This window comes from Palaemon carinicauda, chromosome 29 (assembly GCF_036898095.1).
Source record: "Palaemon carinicauda isolate YSFRI2023 chromosome 29, ASM3689809v2, whole genome shotgun sequence".
NCBI lineage: Eukaryota > Metazoa > Arthropoda > Malacostraca > Decapoda > Palaemonidae > Palaemon > Palaemon carinicauda.
In genome coordinates this window covers 84,790,308-84,807,807 of record NC_090753.1, presented here as the reverse complement: position 1 = coordinate 84,807,807, position 17,500 = coordinate 84,790,308, and the positions used below count along the sequence as shown (strand labels likewise).

Sequence of the window (17,500 nt, the reverse complement as noted above, 5' to 3'; positions counted from 1 at the left end):
CTACCTCAGCGGTCACCAAGGTGAGAGGAGGAAGCAACAGGACCTATCAGAACTGTGTCACATCACTTGCCATTCATTCATAATTTCTCATCATCATCATCTCCTCCTACGCCTATTGAAGAAAGGGGCCTTGGTTAGATTTCACTAGTCGTCTCTATCTTGAGCTTTTTAATCAATGCTTCTCCATTCATCATCTCCTACTTCACACTTCATAGTCCTCAGCCATATAGGCTTGGGTTTTCCAATTCTCCTAGTGTCCTGAGGACCCCAGTTGAAAGTTTTCCTATTTCTAGCACCCTCTTTTGCCTCTCTCACATCTATCCTATCATTTAAAGCTTTCTTCACTCCATCCCTCCACCCAAACCTTGGCCTTCCTCTTGTACTTTTCCCATCAACTCTTGCATGCATCACCTTCTTCAGCAGACTGACATTTTCCGTTCTCTCTACATGCTCAAACCACCTTAACACATTCATATCCACTCTAGCTTCTAAATAATTGTTTACACCCTTCTCACTCTAACTACTTCGGTCCTAATCCTATCTAATCGAGATACACCAGCCATACTCCTCAGACACTTCATCTCGAACATATTCAATTTCTGTCTTCCGTCACTTTCATTCCCCAAAACTCCGATCCATACATCACAGTTGGTACAATCACTTCCTCACACAGAACAAAGTTTACATGCATTTCTAACCCTCCATTCTTTACCATTCCCTTCACTGTCCCTAACACTTTACATCCCTCATTCCCTCTCTGACGTACATCTACCTCCACTTCACCAATTGCAGCAACAACCGACCCCAAGTACTTGAAACTGATCTACTTCAAGTAACTCTCCATTCCATTCAACATATACAGTATATATATATATATATATATATATGTGTGTGTGTGTGTGTGTGTGTACGGGATATTCTAACAACATGTAAGAAAATATGGACATGGACAGGACATATAATGAAAATGACAAAAAATAGGACATTAAGAATAACAGAATGGGTCTCTAGAGATTGTAAAAGAAGCAGGGAAAGGAAGAGAGGACGATGGATTGACGAGCTGAGAAAGTTTGCAGGTTTTGGACTGGCACAGAAAGACCATAAACAAGCGCAAGTGGAAGAACATGTCTAAGGCTTTTATTTTGCAGTGGACTACAGTTGATGATATATATATATATATATATGTATATAAACAAGTATATATATATATGTATATAAACAAGTATATATATATATATATATATACATATATATATATATATATATATATATACATATATATACATATATATATGTGTATATATATACTGGTTTATATATATACATATATATATATGTATATATATATATCAACAAAAAATTTCTCCCAGATAGGGAGTAGCTCCAAAGAGAGAGAGAGAGAGAGAGAGAGAGAGAGAGAGAGAGAGAGAAACGGCCTTGATATGTTGCGATGTCACCTAATCAGTCTAATGTCACTGACATCAGTAAATCACCCCGTCTCGCCTTGCATCATGACGTCATCATCCTAAACATCTCTTTTTCCATGACTCATCAGATATGAAGGAGAGAGAGAGAGAGAGAGAGAGAGAGAGAGAGAGAGATGCAGACGAGCTCCAAAGTGAGACTAATGTCAACACAAATAGTTATGAAGTCTTTAATTTATCTAGAAATAAATGAAATTACATTCGTGTATGATACGATCTCAAACTATCTAACATCGTTAAAGATAATTATATCAAATCTTTATAAATGTAAAAAAAAAAGCAGTCATTTATTGTAAAATCTCTAAAAACCTTCAAAACTTTTGCAAAACCTAAAAAAAAAATAAAAAAAAATCTGATCAAACATAACAGAGGAAGAACGCACACAATAAGATAATAGATTTTACAATTAAATGCAAAGACACTAAAGGTTAGTGGCTATATATATATATATATATATATATGTATATACAGAATATATATTATATATATATACATATGTATATATATATATATATATATATTATATACATATATATGTATATATATATATTACATATACATATGTATATGCATATATATATACATATAATCTATACATATGTATATATATACATATATATATACACATGTATATATATATATATATATATATATAATCTTGTAAACACAACTTCGTCACAACGAATAAAACAAACACGGGGATTTAAAAGAATAACAGATCCCACAGAATCTTCAGTCTCGATTCTACCTTCAGCTGCTGTGGTTTAAAAATACCCCTACCCCCTTCCCCTCCCCTGTCTCGTGAACCAATGCATACCCCACCCAGAAGACACCCTCCCCAAGTCTTCAATGTCCTATGATGACCAGCTAGATAAGCAATGTAGACAGATATTTGTTCTGATCAATAAGTTATAAAAAGTATAAGTTAATATATATATATATATATATATATATATATTACTAGCCATCCTACAACCCTAGTTGGAAAAGCAAGATGCTATAAGCCCAAGGGCTCCAACAGGGAAAAATAGCCCAGTGAGGAAAGGATATAAAGAAATAAATAAATGATGTGAATAAATTAACAATATATCATTCTAAAAACAGTAACAGCGTCTAAGCAGATATGTCCTATATAAGCTATTAACAATATATATATATATATATATATATATGCATATAAAATCCCAATTCTTGATTCATCCTGATAAAGTTAAATATACTTGGTTACTATTTCATTTAGACTTCCAAATCAATTCCCCAATATTATTGTTTAGCATAACAAGATGCATTACTGGAATAACACTATTGAAAAGGAAGGGTAGTCAACATAGAATAAGAATGTGTATCTGGAAGGTAATATAACTGAACAACAGTAGAGTGCAGACCTCCATCACAGCAGCTTATTTGTCGACCTTGACCTTAACATGTATTAATTGGCGTGGATTTTCATACACTCAAATATGAACCAAGTTTCAAGTCTCTGTGACCGCGATGTCCAAACTTATGGCTAATTACGTGAATTGGATATTTTGCTTGACCGTGACTGTGACCTCCCAAAATTTAATAATTTCCAGCTTGTTACATAACAGTTAATCCCTGCAAGTTTCATTACTAGGCAAGCAGTTAATTCTAATGGCCAGGCCTTCTCCATCATGAGGCTTAATACTACACAGTATTCTGGAAGTTTTATTCCAGCTGTCACCAAGTTATGGAATGATCTTCCTAATCAGGTAGTTGAATCAGTAGAACTTCAAAAGTTCAAAGTTGGAGGAAATGTTTTTATGTTGACCAGGCTGACATGAGTCTTTTTATAGTTTAGCCTATATATGACATATCTGTTTTTGATGTTGTTAATACAGTAGTTTATATATGACATATCTATTTTAACGCTGTTACTGTTTTTAGAATGATTTATTGTTAATTTGTTCTCATCATTTATTTCCTTATTTGCTTTCCTCACAGGGGTATTTTTCCCTATTGGAGCCCTTGGGCTTGTAGCATTTTATTTTTCCAACTAGGGTTGTAGCTTGGCTAGTAATAATAATAATAATAATTAAAACTGTGGCCAGGAAGCTGTGCACACACACACACACACACACATACAGGGACGAAAACATGACCGCCTTCCAACTTCGTTGGCTGAGGTAATAAAGAAATGGGGTTTCATGTAGAAGTACGCTGGTTTTCTTCAAAAATTACCTTTATTTCCATCACAAATATTTATAGTTAATATGATATACCCTAATATATCCTTTGGTAATGGGGGCCACCCAATAGGAAGTTGGGGTTTTAGGTGGGGAAAATTTACTGGGGTATTGATAAATAATGGTAAAATAAACGGTAATTGTTTACAACACCACGCTCTCCATTTACTCCTAACTAATGCAATCCTGCAGTTCTCATCTTCTTGCACAGTACTGTAATTAGGTGGTTATCTAAATTCTGGGAAAGCAATAATTAGCAAGATATGTTGAGGAAGGGGTAAGGGGTTATAAGAAGAAAATAGCTCTGTTTCCTCACCAAACGACTTGGAGCTGACATGTCAACATAGTCAACCAAACAGAATTAGTGATGCCAGTGTACATAAACAGAAGTTCGTGATGCCAGCGTACATTTGATATACTGTATATTCAAAATATACTTGATTAAGAATGGATTAATTTACTCAAAAGTGTCCATAAAATATGCAATTTACAAATAGTGACACTTTTGAGTAATCACTCCATTTTTTATTAAGTATATTTTGAATATACAGTATATCAAATGTACGCTGAAATCACGAACTTCTGTTTATGTATGCTGGCATCACGAATTCCATTTGGTTGACTATGTTGACATGTCGGCTCCAAGTCGTTTGGTGAGGAAACCAAGCTATTTTCTTTTTATAACCCCTTCCCCCTTCCTCAACATATCTTGCTAATTATTGCTTTCCCAGAATTTAAATAACCACCTAATTACTGTGTACGAAGATAAGAACTGCAGGATTGTACTATTTTGGAGTAAATGGAAAGCGTGGTGTTTTAAACAATTACTAAATAAACCTTTTCATCTCTATACATTATTCTCTGGGATGTATAAAAAATCCATGAAAAATTACAAAATAAATATTGGTATTTTAAGCTCCGGAGTTCTTTCTCATTTGTTTGTTTACATCCTAAGGTTCGCATGTATCTGCATGTAAGGGAAGCCCTTATTGGTACTTTAATTCTAGGACCCTGTAGTAGTTACAGTGTTAATAAATATGGAGGAAATGAAGAATAACATTATTTATGACTTACTTTCAGGGTTTGTGACCTGGAAAGGGGGTCCAGGAGCTTGGCAAATGGGATAGGTCTGTGACCTGGAAAACAGGGGTCTGGGAGGCTTGCCCGCAGAAAAGTCTGTGACCTGGGAAGGGGAGGTCTGGGGGCACTTGCCCCTGGCTTGGTCTGTAACCTTGGAAGGGGGGGTCAGGGGGATTGGTCCTGGGCTAGGTCTGTGACCTGGGAACTACTAGGTTAGGTGAGGTAGGATGTGTTAGGTTTTGTGGCCTTTTGAATGAATCTCAAAATTTGTATTTTCTTTGAAGAAAAATTTTCCTTATGGAACAAACTTTTTCCTACAGTTAATAGTGTGTTTGCAATCCATCGTACCTTTATTTCGGTAGTAAATAATCACATTTACCTGTTTACAACCCCCAAAAGTCCAGGGTTCCCACCTGTGTCCATTGGGAAGGGGGGAAAACGGAAAAAACGGCTTATTTCCGGAGAAAATGTATCAAATTCGTTGAAAGCACAATATTTACTGTAGGAAAAGTTATTTTATCTATTAGAAATGTTGTCTCGGGTTAAACTTTAATTTTACCTTGTGGTATATGTAATATAAAAGAGAAGGCTAAGGAAGCTAGTCTGAGATACTATGGCCATGTAATATGAAGGGAGGAGGGGAAATCAACCAAGAGGGGTAAAAACATGACAGTACCGTATTTGACGGCCTATAGGACACACTTTCTTTTTCAAAACTTTGGCTAAAAAAATCGCCCTGCGTCTCATACATCGTAGGTGAAGTTTGAGACCTCACATAGGCCTAAACTAATCTTCTCTCTGACACTCACTAACCCAGCTCATGCTCAGTATTTTTACCAACATAACTCCCTGCATTCTTATTTTACTGCTGGTATTATTGTATTATAACCGGTGCTTTAAAAATTAATTGGTAAAAATTAAAGCAATCTAATCTTAAATGCTGTGACTTGCATTTTTAAACATTAGTTGACAAAATGTAAACATCAAGTTAAGGTTATGTTCTAACTTCTCAGCAACCTTTAACTTTCTCTTCCTTAACCTTCGATAATCTTAATGGTATTGTTAATAATGGTAGTAATCAAATTTAGATTAGCATATTTATTTTTCAATAAAAATACACTATGATTTGAATTATCACCACTCTTTCTACAATCAAGCACCGTCTTCTCTGTCACATCATACTATCATTAGCAGTACTTTGTTATTGTTGACTAAACGCAACCAAAATGGTTTTCCTGTTATGCGATGTGTAGGAATTTTTAGGGATATGGCAAGTAATATATTTGCAATAACATCTTTACTAAAAGTTCTTTTTATCATTAGTTATCACTTGCAATTGTAAATGTGTTCGTTTTTTTGTTATGATCAGAGATGAAATGTAAACAAAATGTTTTCTGTGTTAGGCAGCGTTTATTAGGAAAAACTGGATATAAAATCGCACTTTATTTTATTTATTTTGAATTATTAGCTATAAAGTAAGTAAAATAAATTAGTGAAAATAAGGAACATACAAAAATAAAAGACACAGGAGGCGCCAATGCAAAAGGTGAATCCTCGACCTGAATCCGAATAACCTTATTACATAACCAGTACTTTGTAAGATATGTTACTGAAAGAGCTAAATTATACACAGATGTGTAAATATGTTCGTGTGGTCGTTTGATCAGTGATGAAATATAAATAAAGGATTGGTTTCGGTTTTATGCAGCGTACTTGCGTGTTTTACAATAGCATGATATCCAATTGGGTAAAGTTTTGGATTCAACCAAATTGGGAAATGTATTATATTAATATATTTTCCTAGTAAAGCACGTGATAACAAAACACTTCTTCTCAATACATTATTGTCGCTAATGCATACTTACAGAGAAAAAAAATATTTCAGGAATTGAAGGTCTTGACTTTTTCTAAGTTTAGTGTATATCTTTCCATGGGCACGCAAGGTAGCTCTTGTTCGTTTGTATGTCTGTTTTCATCTTACTTGGCTCCGCCCCATTGCGTAATGTGACAATATTTACTTGAATGCGCATTTGCTCCTCCCACTAATGTCGCTCCTCCAATCAAAATACTACTGGGTTCTTTTCAAGGGTTATTATTGAACGATTCATTGGTCTCTCAGTCTTGTTTCAAGGATCTGTTTTTCGTGCAATATAACATTGTAAACGATACTCTTTTGTTTTTTTCCCTATTTCATTATGGGAGAAACCCGTGATTGTCGTTTGTTTTCGGTTTTCAAAAGTTCCGGTTTCTATATTTTCATCACACGTCATTTTACTGTCATGGATCCTCCGGTACGGTTGTGTGAAATATGTCGTTATTCCTATTTTGATGTGATCGGCCGATTTCATGGGAATTATAATGGAACTCCTGAAGTAGTGAATCGTTTTCTAAGGGAGCATTCCGTATTACCTTTAAGTGTCCAGTGTGGTAAATGTGATTCGCCTTTACTTTTTTGTGAGGATAGACATGTGTGGTATTGTACCAAATCTGAACGTATTCCAGTACTTGATGATTCAGAAGAGGGCCAACCACAGCCTTCCACATCTTCATCGTCATCTTCCGTTTAAGGTAAGAAGTGATTTAACAAAATATATATATTCAAATTTACCCCTGGTTAAAGGGGGGGGTCGCAGGGGGGGCGAAGCCCCCCCCGGTAGGGGTACAGGGCCCCTAGGTTAGGTTAGGTGGGTTTGTTAGGTTCTGTGGTGCCCTGAAAATTACTGTGGCCTTAAGGGGGGGTCGCAGGGGGGGCGAAGCCCCCCCCGGTAGGGGTACAGGGCCCCTAGGTTAAGTTAGGTGGGTTTGTTAGGTTCTGTGGTGCCTTGAAAATTACTGTGGCCATAAGGGGGGGTCGCAGGGGGGGCGAAGCCCCCCCCGGTAGGGGTACAGGGCCCCTAGGTTAGGTTAGGTGGGTTTGTTAGGTTCTGTGGTGCCCTGAAAATTACTGTGGCCTTAAGGGGGGGTCGCAGGGGGGGCAAAGCCCCCCCCGGTAGGGGTACAGGGCCCCTAGGTTAGGTTAGGTGGGTTTGTTAGGTTCTGTGGTGCCCTGAAAATTACTGTGGCTTTAAGGGGGGGTAGCTGGGGGGCCCTACCCCCCTCCCCCCGGTAGGCCTAGTTAGGGGTATGGGGGAGGGGTGCTGGAACATTAATTATTCATTTATTGCAAATATCATTCAATGCCCCAACACCCTCCCCCCCCTTCCCCCACCCAAAACCCCGGTTCCCAAAGGGTGTCCCCCATAATTGGTGGGATGAACTAGGGTATACATAGTAAATCTCTAAATCGGTTGGTTTGCAGTCAAAATAAACGTTAAATTCATTGAAACCACACTATTTCTGATGCAACAAATATATTTTTATTGCATTTTTCCAAATTTGGCTGAAACTAAAAATTTACCTAAAATTGTCTTTATCCAATTTATTTTAGATTTTTACATATACAGCAAAAGTTAGCCTATACACTGATGGTTTTGTAACTCACCAGTAGTCTTATATAGCAGATATAACCTAAAGGCATTTGGCCTAATTTTCGACTTCGTCTTACCTGAATGTTGTCTTAGGCACAGAAATATACGGTATGTTTCTGCTTGTGTAATATACGGCTAGACTGTATACATGCTTAAATACACTAAAAACACTTTTTTTCTGAATCTGACCTGCTGAAATGAAGGTGCGTCTTATATGCCCGTGCTTATAGGGCGTCATATACGGCAATGGGGAGGAGTCTGGGGTGTCAGCAAATCAGATGGATAGATGTGGCTAGGATGTACATGGGTATGGTGTAACTAGGGAAGAAGATAGGGCTGCATGTATGATAACGGTCACCTGTATGTATTAATATGGTTAATTTAGAATACAGCAGTTTAAGGGGAATCGCAAAGGAGAGTATGTAGGTAAGGACATGGCTTGAAGGTTAGGTTAGGGGGGAAAGTTTAGGTTAGTTGATGTCCATTTTCAATGAACGCGTGAGCAACTAGCAGCTGATATACAAAGGCTCCCAACAATATAAGCTTAAATACACTAAAAACTTTTTCCTGAATCTGACTTGCTGAATTGAAGGTACGTCTCATATGCCCGTGCTTATAGGCCGTCATATACGGTAATGGGGAGGAGTCTGAGGGTCAGCACATCAGATTTATAGATGTGGCGAGGAGGTACATGGGTATGGTGTAACAGGGAAAGAAGATACAAGGAATAAAAATTGATAGAAAATGTTGACTCGAGCGGCCATTATCCACAATAATAAGGTTGAACAGAAAAGATAACCATGCCACAGTATACTGATAGCCCCGTGTAGCCAAATACCCGGTTTTGTTTAGGTTAGATATCTGACACTACATGGAACTGCCATACAATAATTCAGTTCAAATAACAAGTAAGAAACATTATAAGTTGAATTCTTACCGTGTCTGTAAAAGATGAATTGTGAACTTTACCAGAAATCGCTTATATATATAAGTGACAGTTCTCTCTCACTGGAACCCACCAGGTCAACCACTAACAGCTGATCAACAATAACAATGTTGTGTGGAGGTTAACTAATGTTGTTATGGGTACGACCCCATTATTCTATGGATATTACGTGTTTTCCTAAAATTGACGATGATATAAGCTTTACACAAGTAATAATAATATATATCTATTTCACAATATTGAAATATTTATACATAAAACAAATCGATATAATGCACAATATGTAGGAAAAAAAGAATGAAAGTAATCAAAATTATTAGTCTATATTTTTAAAGCGAACACTAGTAGTTTCATTTAGATAACATTTATAAAGATTAAATGTATCTAATTGCATTGTGAAAGAAAATATACATAGCCATTTCTTATGTGACTGCAAAGGTCACCAAATAAGACAAGTAATCATCTTAAACGACAGCTGATTCATTCTAGGAAAATGCGTAATCTTATACTTTACTTGTATAGATTGAAATGTACCATCACTCACTTATATATCTAACATTTTAAACACATTTGTTTCTTTAAAGGAAATAAAATTATTAGAAAATAAACATGGTCAAGAGCTTGTTGGGAGCTCATTTGTTTCTGGGACGGCTATTTGTTTACACTGTAAAGACAGACTCGTAGGGCGGAAGTGTCAACAAATCCACCCCTTTTTTATAAACTCCACCCTGGTATCGTCGTGAGGGTCACATACAAGTAAGATTTTAGGTTTATTTCGTGTCCTTCAGCTTTTAAATCCTTTATTAGCATTTGGTTGGACTGCGAAAGTACAACTTCGGGCAAGAGGAAATGGGTCATGTCAGTGAGTCTTCCAAGTGTATGGCTAGGTCTTGTCCTTTCCTTTTAAGGTATTTTGTTCATATAAACTAAAAACCTTTCGGTCCCCTTTTCTATGGCGTAGACCTATGGCACAATTCCATAAGATATGCCATGACCAAGAATGACAGGCTGCTTGTGTTCTGTTTAGTATCCTGTGTTAGGTTAACTTGGCTATTTCTTGTCTATTCATGTACGTGTACTAAACAAATAATCTAGTAAGTTTTTTTTTTCAAAATAACTAAATTTCTTATGCGATAGTGATGTTATATCTTTCTATTTGATTTTTACAAATTTTCTTTAACACTTAACATTACCAAAGAATACCTGGAGCCTTTGTATATCAGCGGCCAGTTCCTCACGAGTTCATTAAAAATGGACATCAATTGAACTAAACTTTCCCCCCTAACCTAACCTACGAGTCGTGTCCTTACCTACTTACCAAACGGGGGGCTAACGCCCACCTGCGACCCCCCTAACACTGCCGTATTCTAAGTTAGACATAATAATACATACAGATGGCTGCTACCATACATACCTCCCAAATACCCTTCTGGACACATTTATACAAGTAAGGTTACTGAGAAGTTACCAATTATGATTTGACATTTATTTATTTTGTTAACTCTGAGCATTGTAATGGTATTTAATAGCTTAATACACAGCTCTGTTTTTTTTGGAAAAAATTATTTCCAGGTAGGATGTAGAACCTTAGGAATTTTAAGCCCAACTATAATACCTGCTTAAAACTTCTATGGTTATGATTATTTTTAAATATTTAACTTAGCCGGTGAATATATAATAGCTGCAACTCTGTTGCTCGACAGACACATACATAAAAAAAACTCGCGAGCGATCGCTATGCAGGTTGCGGGTGTGCCCTCCAGCGCCAACTGTCGGCCAGATACCACTCTCGGATGTAAACAAAACCTTCAATTTCTTCTCTGTCGACGTGTCGACAAGACGTACTTTTACTCGCTGTTGAACCTGGAGTTTTTCCCATCATATTTGGTGAAGTACTTTAATTTGGTTTGAGCTTTCGCAGTACAGGTGTTTTTCTTCAAATAATTCCTTGAACTCGTTTTTGGATAGATTTAATTTTTGATGACAAAGAGAGTATGGACTTTCTTTGACTTTTAAATGGCCGACCCTTCCCTTAGACGGAAGTGTGTTTAGGCTTTTAGCAATTATCTTATCACGTTATAAATTAATTATAGATTTTCCTCTATATATTTTATATCTCACCGCCTTTATTAGGCCTCTTCGATTAACTTTCCATTTATAATAAACATAAAAATAAATTTTAATGATTTGTTTATATGCGACCTTTCCTGAGAGTAGGCGGTCCTAACTTGGAAACCGAAGTTAAACAACGTTTAGCCCTTTCAATCGTAAATAGCTTTTAAAGAGCTAATGATTTAAAACTTTTTAAATGAATATTTTTTAATAGATATTTTATGAAAGATTTTCTTTGAATAGTCTTCGTACTGTTTCAAAGATGAACTAACGTTTAGTTTATTTATGCTACGCAGTTTGCGCTCTATCGTTACGATAGAGAGAGAGAGTATCACGGTTTCACTTTGCAGAAAGAGTAAATCGATTCTGACGTTTTGTTCATTCTTCTTTCAAAGCTTAAATGTTTTAAATTCTATTTTAAAGGAACTTTTTAATTGAAAAACCTTTCAGTTTTTTCCTTTGGTCAAATAACATGTTTTTTTGACGAAACGTAAGTGGGCTCTTCTCTTAGGTGCGAAATCAAGAGAGAGAGAGAGAGAAACATAGAGACGGAGGGAGAGAGAGGAGAGAAAACGTTCCGTTCAAGCGGGTAACGTTGTTCTCGAGTTACTCTCGTCCCTAGTCTCTGTACGGGGAGAAAGGATAAAACGTTTTTAGTTTTTTATTCTCGTCCCCAGGCAATGTACGGTGAGAGATTGAAAACGTAGTTTTGAATGAACTAGTGTTTAATCTCTTCCCCAGCCACTGAAATTTTTATCTTAAAAGATGTTTACTGTTTTTTGCTGGTATTAATGTGCTTGCATTATACGACTGATTTCGCAATTATAACCTTTTGATGAGGGTAGAATTGCGTGCTTCAGGTAGAAATCAGTAAAAGTTTCGATTTCAGTGAAATAAGTGCAAAACAGAAAATCGTAGTGATAAAGTGATATTGCGCAAAGTGATCAGTGTTGCGACCGAGGGTTCGTCTGTTCGTGCCTGTCGTTCGCCTAGTCCGGGACCTCTTGCAAGCTCCCAAGCCCAGGGGAGAAGTAATGTCGTACGACTTATGGGTTCGAGAGGCCTTGATCAGCGAACAGACGTTCCCTCTATGGTATCGGGTGTATCTTACCAAGATCACCCCTGCCATAAGGCGAGAGAGACGATTTTCTCCTCGTCATCCGAAGGCTTTTCGCATAAGAAATCTGAAACAAGGTTTCGAGGCCCTTAAGCGAAAGTCAGTCCTTTCAGGACAGGTCCAGCGTCCTGGTTGTAGCCATTAGGACAGCTCTGACCCTATGCAGTCATCGGAAGACTGCTCGCCGCCTAACAAAAGCGTAACACAGACTCCGAGAGTCTTTTTGTTGGCAAGGTTTTGCGGTCACAGACGTTACCCTCGTCTCTTACCGCAACCATTTCCGTTGATCCTAAATGGGTTGTACGGCAAGACATGCAGAATAAGCTTGCCTCCCTTATGGAAGACTATTCTGCCGATAAGTCCGTTGAGCCTAGCCGTTTATCTCATCGAGATCTTGGCTTTCAGCCACCCTAACGTTCCTTTGTGCGTCCTGTTGACGTTGGCGTAGCTAAGTCACGTCAGTCAGGTTGTTTAGAACCACACTCGATGCGGTCTCGTGTGGATTTTCAGCCAAATTTGGACGTTAGGCCACTTGCTGATGCTCCTGTTGACGTTCAGGACGTTCGCTAACAATCGGAGTTGACTTGTTTTGACGCTGAGCGTCAACCTCCGCATTCTAGAGTTGTTTTGACTGCTTAGTCTAGGCGGTCAAAGCAGTCTCGAGTGGACGCTGTGCGTCCTCACGCACCTGTTGTTGTTGACAGTTCACAGACTGTCAAGCAGTTACATGACGTTGCGTCCTGGTCTCTCGCACCTGTTGTTGTTGACAGTTCACAGACTGTCAAGCAGTTACATGACGTTGCGTCCTGGTCTTTCGCACCTGTTGTTGTTGACAGTTCACAGACTGTCAAGCAGTTACATGACGTTGCGTCCTGGTCCGCTACTAATGCACCAGTGCGTGTGGACTCTGCTTGTAAAGTATTGCCACCACGGTAGGTCTCTCCCTTGCTTGAGACTCAGCTATTATTGGACAAGGTTCCTTCAGATGAGGAAGTTGCTGTTCCCCCTCCTACTGATATTCCCTTGAGGACTCTGTCAAACGGAGAGGAGCCTAAAGCTGCTTAGCCCTCTATGGACTTTAAATAAATCATGCTGATTTTTAAGGATCTTTGTCCGGATCTTTTTGTAACTGCTGCTCCTCGTTCGCCTAAACGTCAGAGCTTACACTAGGCCTAGCTACTTTGAAGCCATTGTTTTATAAGCTAGTGCTCTCTCGCTCTCCTAGAGAGCTTTACGTTTGCTAGGCGACTGGTTTATCACCAGGAGGAGTTTGGGGGATACAGCCTTTGCTTTCCCTTCTTTTAAACTGGCTTATAGAGCGAGAGTCTGATATGACACGAGAGAAGTTCTCGGCTTGGGAGTTCCTGCCTCTGCCCAGATAGACTTCTCAAACCTCATACTCTCTCCCTGGCGCCTGGCCATGAGACGCTCCAAGATTTTACAGGTCAACTTCACAGCTGTTTTCGAGCCTTTGAAGTTTTGCTGTACAATTATGTCATGCATAAACAAGGCTTTCAGGGATGGCTCCAATGATCTGACAGCCACGTTCTCTGCAGGAACAAGTCCCTCAGGGATGGCTCCATGATTTGGCTGCCATGTTCACTGCAGTAGTACGTAAGAGGCAAGTGCGCTCAATGTGTTCATTGTCAAGACAAACTTCACGATGAAGTCTTCCAGGCTGTCTTGACAGCATTTATGGAAGGCGACTGGATGGTCTCTCTCGACCTTCAGGAGGCATACTTCCACATTCCTATACACCCGGATTCCCAACCATTTCTGAGGTTTGTTTACAGGAATGTGGGGTACCAGTTTCGAGCTATCGGGGATCCGAGCCTCCCTGTACTTGGACGACTGGCTTCTCAGAGCATCGTCCAGCCTTCACTGTCTGCAGGATCTACATTGGACGTTGAGTCTGGCCAGGGAGTTGGGACTTGTGGTCAATCTAAAAGTCCCAACTGATCCCATCCCAGATTATTCTATTTTAGGGGATGGAGATTCGCAGTCAAGCCCTGCTCGAAGTCCAACTAATGCTGAAAAGAAAACGTTTATTCAGTCAGGAGTTGGAACAGTCTCGTAGGGACTCTCTCATCCCTGGAGCAGTTTGTCTCACTAGGGAGACTACCCCTTCTGCCTCTCCGGTTCCATCTAGCCTCTCACTGGAACTAGGACAAGACATTAGAGACGGTATCATTCCCAGTCTCCGAACCAATAAAGGCATGCCTGAAATGGTGGGACAGCAATATCAGTCTGAGAGAGGGACTATCCCTAGCAGTCAAGAACCCAAACCACGTGTTGTCCTCAGACGCGTCGGGTTTGGGTTGGGTGCGACCCTGGACGGTCGGGAATGCGCTGGTCTGTGGACCTCAAGTCAGAAGAGCATGCACATCAACGGCAAGGAGCTATTAGCAGTCCACTTGGCCTTGATGATATTAGGAAGCGTCTTCGAAACTAAGTGGTAGAGGTCAACTCAGACAACACCACAACTTTGGCTTACATCTCCAAGCAAGGAGGCACACACTCCTTCACGCTGCTCGAGATCGCAAGGGACCTTCTCTTATGGTCTAGAATTCGAGGCATCTCCCTGTTGACGAGATTCATCCAGGGGGACTTGAACGTCTTGGCAGACTGTCTCAGTCGGAGGGGTCAGGTGATACCCACGGAATGGACCCTCCACAAGGACGTGGGCAAGAGTCTTTGGGCTTCTTGGGGTCAACCAACCATAGACCTCTTTGCCTCCTCGTTGACCAAAAGGTTACCAATCTTTTGCTCTCCAGTCCTAGATACAGAATCAATCTACATAGATGCGTTTCTACTGGATTGGTCTTTTATGGACTTATATGCATTCCCACCATTCAAGATAGTCAACAAGGTACTGCAGAAGTTCGCCTCTCACGGAGGGACAAGGTTGACGTTGGTTGCTACCCTCTGGCCCGCGAGAGAGTGGTTCACCGAGGTACTTCAATGGCTGGTAGACTTTCCAAGAAGTCTTCCTCTAAGGGTAGATCTGTTACGTCAGCCCCACGTAAAGAATGTCCATCAAAGCCTCCCCGCTCTTCGTCTGACTTCCTTCACACTATCGAAAGACTCTCAAGAGCTAGAGGTTTTTCGAAGGAGGCAGTCAGTGCGATTGCAAGAGCTAGGAGAGCTTCTACCATTAGAGTATACCAGTCGAAGTGGGAAGTCTTTCGAGACTGGTGCAAGTCAGCATCTGTGTCCTCGTCCAGTACCTCTGTAGCCCAAATCGGAGATTTTCTTTTACATCTGAGAAAGGTTCGCTCCCTTTCAGCTCCCACGATTAAGGGCTACAGGAGCATGTTGGCTTCGGTCTTTCGACATAGAGGCTTAGATCTTTCCAACAATAAAGATCTCCAAGATCTCCTTAAGTCTTTCGAGACCTCTAAGGAACGTCGTTTGGCAACTCCTGGATGGAACTTAGACGTGGTCCTAAGGTTCCTCATGTCAGACAGGTTTGAGCCATTACATTCAGCCTCCCTGAAGGATCTCACCCACAAGACACTTTTCCTAGTGTGCTTGGCTTCGGCTAAAAGGGTCAGTGAACTTCATGCCTTCAGTAAGAACATCGGCTTTTCTACAGAAAAAAGCCACTTGTTTCACTTCAACTTGGTTTCCTGGCCAAAAATGAACTGCCTTCTCGTCCTTGGCCTAAATCTTTGGATATTCCTTGCTTATCAGAGATCGTAGGCAACGAACTGGAAAGAGTATTATGTCCTGTTAGAGCTCTTAAGTTCGATTTAGCTCGTACTAAGTCATTACGAGGGAAATCTGAGGCATTATGATGCTCAGTTAAGAAACCTTCATTGCCTATGTCAAAGAATTCTTTGTCATATTTTATCAGATTTTTTTAATACGAGAAGCTCATTCTCACTTGAATGAGAAAGACCGATGTTTGCTTAAGGTTAAGACGCACGAAGTTAGAGATATAGCAACCTCCGTGGCCTTCAAGCAAAATAAATCTCTGCAAAGTATTATGGACGCGACTTCTTGGAGAAACAAGTCAGTGTTCGCGTCATTTTACTTAAAAGATGTCTAGACTCTTTACGAGGACTGCTACACACTGGGTCCATTCGTTGCGGCGAGTGCAGTAGTGGGTGAGGGTTCTACCACTACACTTCCCTAATTCCAATATCCTTTTAATCTGTCTCTTGAAATGTTTTTAATATTGTTATATGGGTTGTTCGGAAGGCAAAGAAGCCTTTCGCATCCTGATTGATTTGGCGGGTGGTCAAAGTCATTTCTTGAGAGCGCCCAGATTAGGGGTTTGATGAGGTCCTGTTGTATGGGTTGCAGCCCTTGATACTTCAGCTCCTGGGAGTCTGTCAGCATCCTAAGAGGATCGCTGGGCTCCGTGAGGAAGACAGACTTACAAGGCAGAGTAATCGTCTAAGTCAACTTCCTCACCAGGTACCTATTTATTTTGGTTTTGTTATATTGATAACTGCCAAAATGAAAAAACTCTTAGCTTATACGCTGTAAACATAATTAACTCTGGTCTCTACCCACCTCCTTGGGTGTGAATCAGCTATTATATATCACCGGCTAAGTTAAATATTTAAAAATGATATTTTAATTATAAAATAAATTTTTGAATATACTTACCCGGTGAATATATAAATTAAATGACCCTCCCTTCCTCCCCAATAGAGACGCAGTGGGATGAGAAGAAATTGAAGGTTTTGTTTACATCCGAGAGTGGTATCTGGCCGACAGTTGGTGCTGGTGGGCACACCCGCAACCTGCATAGCGATCGCTCGCCAGTTTTTTTATGTATGTGTCTGTCGAGCAACAGAGTTGCAGCTATTATATATTCACCGGGTAAGTATATTCAAAAATTTATTTTATAATTAAAATATCATTTTTAATGTGAGGCAGATGAATTGTAATGAAAAAGCACATACTGTATAGTAGAAAAATTATTTTAAGGCATTAAAATTTTATATCGGGGGAAAATGCATAATTTCTCTTTCTCACTTATCATTTATACCCATAATGGTTGGGGTTTACAAATCTAAAAAAATTAAACTGTTATTCATCTACTTAATGGTAAATAACATCCATTATAAACCATATAC

The 17,500-nt window shown here is 39.3% G+C and overlaps 1 protein-coding gene across 2 annotated transcripts in view; it reads right to left on the bottom strand.

The window, feature by feature from the left end:
• The window catches only part of Naxd (NAD(P)HX dehydratase), an 82,510-nt gene that overhangs the window by 34,832 nt on the left and 30,178 nt on the right, over positions 1–17,500 (bottom strand). Inside the window, exon 1 of one of the 2 annotated variants that reach the window (XM_068352857.1) lies at positions 9,173–9,325. The exons of the other annotated variant lie outside the window; for it this stretch is intronic. The gene's annotated coding sequence lies outside the window, so the exon portion shown is untranslated. Of the gene's footprint in view, positions 1–9,172; positions 9,326–17,500 lie in introns of those variants that run through there. 2 annotated transcript variants of the gene reach the window in all.